The sequence below is a fragment of the Canis aureus genome, chromosome 30 (assembly GCF_053574225.1).
Source record: "Canis aureus isolate CA01 chromosome 30, VMU_Caureus_v.1.0, whole genome shotgun sequence".
In the NCBI taxonomy this organism is placed as follows: domain Eukaryota; kingdom Metazoa; phylum Chordata; class Mammalia; order Carnivora; family Canidae; genus Canis; species Canis aureus.
The window spans coordinates 16,670,687-16,680,469 of record NC_135640.1 but is presented as its reverse complement, the minus strand read 5'-3'; the positions used below and the strand labels follow the sequence as shown (position 1 = coordinate 16,680,469).

Below are 9,783 nucleotides of genomic sequence, written 5' to 3'. Positions count from 1 at the left end.
TTAGTTCTTATCTCTGTTACTATCAACCAAATGTTGTTACTAGATGATGGAATTTGGAACTAGATTTCTTGGATATGACAGAGAGATATAATACAGTGAACTACCTAACAGGAGTAATCATTTAGTTTTGTAGAAATAGTTATTACTATAAATTACTGAGTTACGTATACATGTAAGCCAGCTTTGTGGGACATGAGCAGTATGTGCAATTTATACAGGATTCTCTTCCTAAGCCACCCCCAGAATTCCATATTGGCATTGCTGAAAGACCACACACACACACACACACACACACTTAGGATAGTGCACACTAAATTATTGGAACTTGGGCTGTCCTGATAAAACCATTCTTCTGTACTATGCCATTTAAGTATCATTAAACAGCTGAAGTTAATTTCCAATGTGTATTTTTTTTGGTTTTAAAGATTTATCTGTATCTATCTCTTTATATAGATACTATTTTGCTGGTTTTGGCAAATCATAGCAAGCAAAAACAATTTTGGGTTGTAACTATAAAAATGTTTAAAAAATAATTTTTTAAACATTTACAGACATTATTTTCTAATACATGTCAAGTTTTATTTTCAAAATTAGAAGACAGAAAGCTTCTTTAGTGTTTTTAGATATATAATAGTTTTATTTAGATATAATTGACATACCATATTACTCATTTAAAGTGTATAATTCAGTGGTTTTTGGAATATCCAGAGTTGTGCAAACATCACCACCATCAATTTTAGAACACTTTTGTCACTACAAAGAAATCCTATACCCATTAGCAGTCAATCCCCATTTCTTCCTATATCCATTAGCGATCAATCCCCAATCTTCAACCCCCCTTTCTACCCTGCTTTTGCCCTAGGTAGTCACCATTCTACTTCTATTTCTACGGATGTGCATATTATGAGCGTTTTATATAAATGTAATTATACAATATGTGGTCTTTTGTGACTAAATTTTTTTACTCAGCATAATCTCTTCAAGTTCGTTCATTATGTAGCATGTACCAGTTTATTCCCTTTTTTAAAAAAAGATTTTATTTATTTATTTGAGAGAGGGTGGGTACATGAGCAAGAGGGAGGGGTAAAGGGAGAGGAAGAAGCAGACTCCCCGAAGGGGGCAGGGGTCCTGATGAGGGGCTCAATCCCAGGACTCAGGGATCATGACCTGAGCCAAAGATAGACACTTAACTGATTAGGCCACCCAAGTGGCCCAGTTTATTCCCTTTTTATTGCTGAGTAGTATGTCATTGTAAGGATACACCACATTTGCTTATCTATCCATCATTTGATGGATATTTGGGTTTGTTTCTCTCTCTCTCACTCTTTTTTTTTTTTTTTTTTGATCTTGTGAAGAGTACAGATATGAACACTCATGTACAGATCCTTCTGTGGAGAAAAAGTCTTCATTTTTCTTTTTTTTTTTAATTTTTTATTTATTTATGATAGTCACAGAGAGAGAGAGAGAGGCAGAGACACAGGCAGAGGGAGAAGCAGGCTCCATGCACCGGGAGCCCGATGTGGGATTCGATCCCGGGTCTCCAGGATCGTGCCCTGGGCCAAAGGCAGGCGCCAAACCGCTGCGCCACCCAGGGATCCCCAAGTCTTCATTTTTCGAGGGTATATCCTTAGAAGTGGAATTGAAGGGTCATACAGTAACCATATTTAACCTTTTTTTTTTTTTAAAGATTTTTTATTTATTTATTCATGATAGTCACACACACACACACACAGAGAGAGAGAGAGAGAGAGAGAGAGAGGCAGAGACACAGGCAGAGGGAGAAGCAGGCTCCATGCACCGGGAGCCCGACGTGGGATTCGATCCCGGGTCTCCAGGATCGCGCCCTGGGCCAAAGGCAGGTGCCAAACCGCTGTGCCACCCAGGGATCCCCATATTTAACCTTTTGAGGAACTGCCAGACACTCTTTCAAAGTAGCCACAACACTTTAGTTTTTCACCAGCAATGTATGTGGGTTCCAATTACTCTATATCTTATATCCCAACATGTGTTTTTATCTCTTTTGTTTTGTTTCATTTGTTTATAGACATTCCTGGCAAGTGTGAAGTGGTAAAACATTGTAGTTTGGATGTGCATTTCCCTGGTGACTAATGACAAGGAGCATCTATCTTTCCATGTACTTAATTTACATCTTTGGAGAAATGTCTATTCAGAGCCTTTGCTCATTCTAAGTCTTTATTATTGAGTTGTAAGAGTTATAAAAGTAGATAATTTGCAATTTTTTCTTCTATTCTGTGAGTTGTCATTTCATGTTTTTTATAGTGTCCATTTAAGTACAAAAGATTTTAATTTTATTTAAGTGTAATATATCTACTTTCTCTTTTGTCACTTGTTCTTTTGATACCACATCTAAGATGGCTTTGCTTAACTAAGATCATGAAGATTTATTGTCACATTTCCTCCTAAGAGCTTTATAGTTTGTTTTTTACAGTTAGGTCTAAGATCCATTTTGAGCTAATTTTTGTATATGGTATAAGGAAGGGGTCAAATTTCATTCATTTCCAAACATATCTAATTGTCCCAGCATCATTTATTGAAGACTACTCTTTCTGCATTGAATTTTGTGAAATCTTAGGGGTGTGTATATGTGTGTGTGTGTGAGTGTTTGAAGGTGAGAAGTAATTTTAGTTCTGTGAAGAGATAAACTATATAAGAACTTTATGTTCCTTAAACTAAACAAATCTAAAACAGATACATCAGAGTTTGTATTTATTTCTTTTAAGGGTCAAACAAATGGTAAACGTACATTTGTAACTTTATAGCTTTCTTCTCTGTAGAACCCTGAATAATTCGGGAAAACAGAAATGCACTTTGCTTTAGTTGAAGGGTATCTGAAAAAGATGTCTGAATATTAATAGAATCATATTTCCTCAATTGATTTATTATATGGATGTATGTTTGTGAAATCCCAAAATTTTGTATTCATTTGACTGCTTAATGAGATCTAAATAACCTACTTCTCTCTCTTTTTTTTTAAGTAGGCTCCATGCCCAGCATGGAGCCCAACTCAGGGCTTGAACTCATGACCTTGAGATCAAGACCTGAGCTGAGATCAAGAGTCAGATGCTTAACCAACCGAGCCATCAGTGCCCCTAAATAACCCATTTCTAGATAAAAGGATAGGATTCCACTTCATACTTACTTTCAACTATTTAGACATACTAGACTGATATATCATCAAGATGGACATGTTTTCTTTAGCTTCATTAGGACTTTTTGCTTTTTGGATCCCTTAACTATACTAGAGATTTTCTTGTTTTGGGAATGAGAAGCCTTCATCCACATTTGCACTTCCCTGAAGTATCTGTCTTTTTCTTGCACATTTTCAGCTACTGGTACACAATCATTTTCAGACTTTTTTTTTAAGATTCAGTTTTCAGGATTCATTTCAGTGTAGATTTTGAGTGCCCTGGTTTTCTAGTCCTTGGCATTCGAGCCCTATCAAAAGTAAAAACGCTCCAATCTCATTTTGGAAAACTTCACAGTAACCTGCAGGCTGGGCATCTATACATCTTCATCTCAGCTCTTTAGACCTTTCTCAGTACCCAGGGTGCCGCGGCACATCCTTAACCACTGCGGCTTCAGGCAGGTGACTGCCTCAAACAGAGGCTGGACTGGATGGTATAGCCCAGGAGTAACTGGGCATGGAAGAACTGAAAAGCAAAACCTGGGCTTCTATAGAAGGTGCTTGGCAGTAACTAGCACAGAGGTAGTTCTATCTTCTAGGGAAGACTTCTTTAAAGCTCATTCAACCCCAAATTTATAGTGCTTTATTTCTGCCATAAAGCCAGTTTACGTTTACAGTCCACCACCAGAGTTAATAGAGATAGCCGTAGTTGTAACTACTGTATGGTTAATGAAGACACAGTACATAAAATGTAAACTTTGCTGATTTTCTAATTGGCATAAAAGCCTAGATACAAGAAAGTGGTTTTTATAACACAGTAGAGCTAAACACCAGTAATCAACACAAATAAAATCTTAGATTTAACAAGATTTAGATTTTCAACTTAAGGGATTTCTTTTCACTGTATTGTTAAATATTTCGTCTGTCCTCTAGAGCTGTTGCTGTCCAACGCAGCAGCTGTTAGCCACATGTGGCTATTGAACACTTGAACGTGACTAGTTCAAGTTGAGATGTCCATTGGATTGTGAAAATGCAGTGTGAATAAAAGAATTAAAAATATCTCATGGTGGGCAGCCCAGGTGGCTCAGCGGTTTAGCGCCGCCTTCAGCCCAGGGTGTGATCCTGGAGACCCGGGGTCGAGTCCCACGTCCATACGGGGAGCCCGTTTCTCCCTCTGCCTGTGTCTCTGCCTCTCTCTCTCATTGTCTCCCATGAATAAATAAAATCTTTTTTAAAAATCTAATAAATAATTTTTATGTTGTGCATCCATTAACATAATATTTTAATATATGGGGTTAAGTAAAGTATATTGTTAAAATTAGCTTTACCCGTTTCTTGGTATTTTTTTTTTTAAGATTTTATTTACTTATTCACGAGAGACAGAGACAGAGGCAGAGGGAGAAGCAGGCTCCATGCAGGAAGCCCAAGGTGGGAATCGACCCCCGGGTCTCCAGGATCACACCCTTGGCTGAAGGCGACGCTAAACCGCTGAGCCACCCAGGCTGCCCTCTTTGTATTTTTTTAAATGTGGCTACTAGAAAACTCAAAAGTACATATGTAGCTCGCATTTATGGCTCACTTTATATTTTTATTGGGTAGTGCTTAATCTAGAGGCTAAGGGGACTGTAGCAGGGTAGCTACACTGGAGTTCCATCTGTAAATATTTTTGTCAGTTGTCATAGTTTGCTAGTCCCTAGTTCATTGTGTATAATGGAGTTTCAATACTTCTCAATGTATATTTTTGTTTTCTTTATACCTCTCTACTGTCGAACAGCCTTTTTTCTTTTCTGAGAATCCCTTTCTTACTTTGCCTACCTGGTCAATTCTTACTTTTAATAGTTTGCTGAAGCATTATTTTCTTTGTGAAATTTTCCCTAAATCCCCTCCTCCCTCACCTATAACCCACCCAGGTAGAGCTAAACATTGTCCCCTGGACTATGACAGAATCTTGCCCAGTATCTACTGAGTGTTGTTTGCTGAGCACAGGCATACGTGGTGGAGATATCTAAATGTGAACCAGGGGGATATGGACCCTGTCTCTGCCAGCAGTGCTTGCATTTAGAGTGGGATACAGTCACAAAATGGTGTGAGAAATGCTGTAACAGCAGAGATTCAGGCAGCACATCATAAATGTACTTTTCCCAGATTCCTTCTTCGTGATGGATAATCATATTGAGAGTGAACCATAAACGTCTGATGCCATAGGAACCCAGGGTTTATAAAAATACTTTTGTGTTTAAGTGTGTAAACCGAAGGGCATCTTTTTCACATCACAATTGGTTAAAATGAGAGTCGTCTTCAAAATACACATTACTGAATAGGCATTCTTATATTACACATATGCCCAGTATCACTGCAATGACTCTCTTAGCCAGGAAACTTAGGTATTGATTTTTCAAAAACAAAGAACAACAACAAAAGAGCCCCACCACAATTAGCATGATTAAGTAAAAATGAATCCCACAAAAGGTGCGCAATTTACTTTCACTGATGCCCTATCAAAAAGAGTTCAGGATTTCAGGGACTGGATTTTTGTGGGGTTGAAGAGATAGATTAGTAAGAGGTGAAAGGCTTTGTTAAGTCCGCTAACAAATGGCGGTAGATTTTCTAACACTAGCATTGGAAGGCAGGACCAGTACTCTGCTTGTTGGGTCAAGAGTGTAACCTCACTTATTAGAAGACTGTTTATCTACCAGCCTCGATGATCCAAAACCCAGTTAAGGAGGAACACTAATGCTTTTCAAAGCAACATTTGGGTAGTCTGAATAGCCGTCCCAAAGTCTATGCGTTGAGGTTCATGTGTCTTACTCCTTGGTGAGCACATCAGTTTCTTATAGGACCTATTTAGTTTTACTTTACTGAATTGGGACAAGGGAGGTTATCTAGATTCCCAGTCTGCCCCAGACCAGAAGCTGCCAATCAGAAGAGGAGGAAAATATTAGAGACAGGCCCGCTGTGGCAACAGAGAAAAAGGCCAACAGATTGTCAGCGAAGGGGAATAGAGGAACTACAAAAGGCAGAAAAAAAAAAAATCACTAAGTCTTAACTTCCTAGAGTCCTTCAGTGCATTAATGGTGTATGTACCTCCTGGGAGCATCTTTTAACACCTAGGAAGAAGCCTGATGTAGAATAGAAACTTGATGTATTCGTTGAATCCACTACAACCTACCACAGTAAACACTTTTAATAATATTAACCCTCAATTTTCAAGAAAAAGTCAAATGAAGTCCAATAAACTGCTTAAGAAAAAAAATAACCCATTTTAGAAAATCTTTGTATAGCACTTAACAGTGTTGTTGTTGTTGTTTTTAAAGAAGTTTGACTCCTTAAAGGGCCAGATGCCAGTTCTGCTGATCATCACTTAATTGGAACAGTTCGCTTTGCATCAACCCTAGATAATGATGCATGTAGAACAGCCGGCTTGACTAAGTTGCCTTGAGCAGATTTCAAACTATGGTACATACACACAATAAGTCATCCTATGAAGTGTAAACTATATAAGATGGCAACAGATTGCACAGTTGAATCACTAGGGTGATGTAAAATAATTGTTCTAAAATGCACCATCACCATTCAGCAAACCCTTCGTACCCTGTGCCCAGCACTGGGCTAGGTGGTGGATTTATCTTTAGCATTGCTTTCACTCTTAAGATTCGAAGGTATGGCAGAACTTCCATTCATATTTTGAAAGGTTAAATGAAATTTTAAATGCACAGCACAGCCATTACATAACAGGCATAGAAAACTGTTTCATGACTAGGATAGTGGGTTTTTTGGTGTTTAAGTACTCTATTTCCAAATGTTATAGAATTCTTAAGGGTATGAAAACCTATATATAAGGATGGAGTGCCTCATTCACTCAAGTTTTGTATAATGTGCTTTACCGTAGGCATGCCCTCTCGGAGTCGAGGTTGGGGTTCAGCTGTACTTCAGCGTTTCTGTTTTGGTTTGGTTTGTTATGCTTGTTTTAATCAAGCAAAAAACAATTTCGGCGATGACATTCAGTTCCCCTGGTAAATTTTTTTTTTTTTTTTTTCACGGCGAGTTACTAACTGCTAGATGCTAGAGTCAGAAAGAAACCTGACGTCTGGGGAGGTGTGGAAGGGGTGTTAATAGTTCAGTTACGGTGTTCGGGGGCGCACTGGGGGTAAGGTTTGGAAGCAGGAAAGGCAAGGGGTGGGGTGGGGGAGGAATCACGGTTCGTAGGACGCTGTCTCCTCTGCACTTTCCCTCGCCGCCACCCCAGATCCCCCCAGTTCAGAGGCGGGTTCGGCGAGATTCGGCCGCAGGAACCCGGGAGGCTCCCCGGCGCGGCCGCCACGGCCTCGTGATGTAATTGTCACCTCGTACGGGGAGACCGGGCCGAGAGCGGGGCCGCCGAGGAGGTGGCAGCCCTGCTCTTTTTGCCTGGGCTGCTAGAGGGTCGGATTCTGGCCGGGATGCTGGAGATTGGCTGGCGGGCTCGCCGGGGACTTCGCGGTGACAAAGCAGCCGGAGAGAAGCCCTGCTCCTGGGTCCTACGCCCGCCGAGGAGCCGGACGCGCGCTCCTCAGGTCTCCCTCCCAGCCTCGCCCTCGGAGCCGCCCCCCCTCGGGCCCTGGGGGCCTCCCGCGGGCTGCGGCGTGGGGTCCGCGCGGCCCGGAGTTGGCGCCCCCGCCCCCCCCCCCCCCCCCCAGTGAAGCAGGACACACGGATGCGGGGGGGGGAGGCTGCGGGCGGGCGGGAGCCGCGGAGCGCGTGTCGTGCGGCGCCAGGGGACGGTGCCGGCCGCCTGCCCCGGCCCCCCAGCGCGAGCCCCCGGCCCGGGTCGCGGCGGGAGCCCCCGGCCGGGGGGCAGCTGTCCGGGCAGGGGCGGCGGCACGGAGCCGGGGGCCGGGGCCCGGGGGCCGGGGGCCGGGGGGGCGGCGCGGGCAGCCCCCGGCCCTCCCTCCCCGACGCGGGCCTCCCGCCGCCTCCGCGCCCGCAGCCCCCGCCCGCCGGCCGCGGGGCGCCCAGGGCGGGGGCTCGGCTCGCGCGAGCTGCGGGGCCCCGAGAGGCTGCCCCTGCCCCGGCGGCCATGGGAGGGAGGGGGAGAAAAGGGTTAAGAAACTTGGCTGAAGAGCTGAATGGCGTGGAGCGGCGAGGGGAGGGACCGGGCCGCGGCGGACTGGGCGGCGGAGGGAGGAGCGCGGCTGCGGGCGGGCGGGCGGCGAGCGAGGCGCTCAAAGTCAGCCTCGCAGACATTGCAGCAGAGCCCCGAACTCGGGAGGCGGCGGCGGCGGCGGCGGAGGCGGAGGCGGAGGAGGCGGCCGAGGCGGAGGCGGAGGCGGAGGCGGAGGCGGAGGGACTACCGGCCCCGCGCACGCCAGCCCGTGGCCCGCGGCCGCCCCTGCGCTCGGCGGCGCTGCTCGTGCGAGCGGAGCTCCCGGGGCGCCGGAGGACGGGGCGGCGGGCGCGGAGCCGCGGGAGCCTGGCGGAGCTCGGGGCGCGGAGCCGCGGCGGCCTCCGGTGAGTGGCGGCCGCGGCCGGGGGCGCCGGGAGCTCCGCGAGCTGCCGCGGGCGCCGCCGGAAACGGCCCGGGAGCGCGGCGGCGGCGGCGGCGGCGGCGGCGGCGGCGGCGGCGGCGGCGGGCAGGGCCGCGGGGGCGGCGGGGCGGCGGGGCGGGCGGGGGCATCGCCGCTCCCGCCGGCGCCGGGTCTTCCCGGGACCTCGGGGGGCCCAGGCGGCCGGCCCGGCAAGTTGCGGAGTTGGCCCCGGGCTCACGGTGGGTTCCCCGGAGGCGGCGGTCGCGCCCCGCTCGGCTGCCCCCTCGGCCCGGAGCCCGGGCGCGTGTGGCCGCGCGGCTCCGGGTCCTGCAGCCCGGGGCGACCTGGGCGGCGCCGGGCGCTGCCCCCCGCCTCCCGCCTCCCGCCTCCCGCCCGGTGCCTGCCGGCGCGGCGCGCTCGCTGGATTCCGGGCCAAGAAAAGTGATCAGGAGCAGGGACAGCTCTCCTGGCCCTGCCCGGGCCCCCGGGCCCCCGGGCCCCCGGGCCTGGCCGCTCGGCCCTTGCGCCCCCGCCCCCGCCCCAGCCCCAGCCCCAGCCCCAGCCCTCCCCGAGGGCGAGGCTCTTTGCACCCGAGGCCTCACCCATCACTCCCCCTGAGCCCCACGCGGGGCTCGCGTTTGGGGTGAGCCCTGCGGAGGTCCTGGGAGGCTTCCTTCCCCTCTTATCTGTGTCCTCCTTAGCTACTAGTGAATATTGTTTTATGCACGGTTTCCCTGGAAATATTCTACAAACCCTCCCGTCCTTTCCAAAGTAGTTTCCAAATTTCCACCAAGAGTTGCTGTGCAGTCTGAAGGAACAAAGGAATCAACTGTGTCTCACGGGCCAACAGGCTGGGAGTCTGACACATGTTGATCTCTGAAGCCTTACAGGCGGTCCCATCTCCCATCCTATTAGTGGTTTAATTGGCTGCTGAAGATAGTGAAAGAAGAACAGAGTGATGAGTACTTTTGCGTTAAATTTCTTAATAGGCTATTTTATTTCGGACGAAAAGGAAGACGTCCCTAGCTACAGGGACTTTTCACTCAGCCGGTGGGGCTGAGTTGGAGTTTGTCTCCGGTAATGTAAATGATTAAATCGTGAGATCGTGCGGGGGGTGAAAAACTGTCTTTAGGG

At 47.3% G+C, this 9,783-nt stretch overlaps 1 protein-coding gene across 6 annotated transcripts in view; it reads left to right on the top strand.

Moving 5' to 3' along the window:
* Positions 1-7,367: 7,367 nt before the first annotated feature.
* Positions 7,368-9,783, top strand: part of NRIP1 (nuclear receptor interacting protein 1) — a 99,035-nt gene continuing 96,619 nt past the window's right edge. For 3 of the 6 annotated variants that reach the window (XM_077878825.1, XM_077878829.1, XM_077878830.1), the window contains exon 1: positions 8,484-8,632. The gene's annotated coding sequence lies outside the window, so the exon portion shown is untranslated. The other 3 variants (XM_077878828.1, XM_077878826.1, XM_077878827.1) reach the window with 3 other exon arrangements.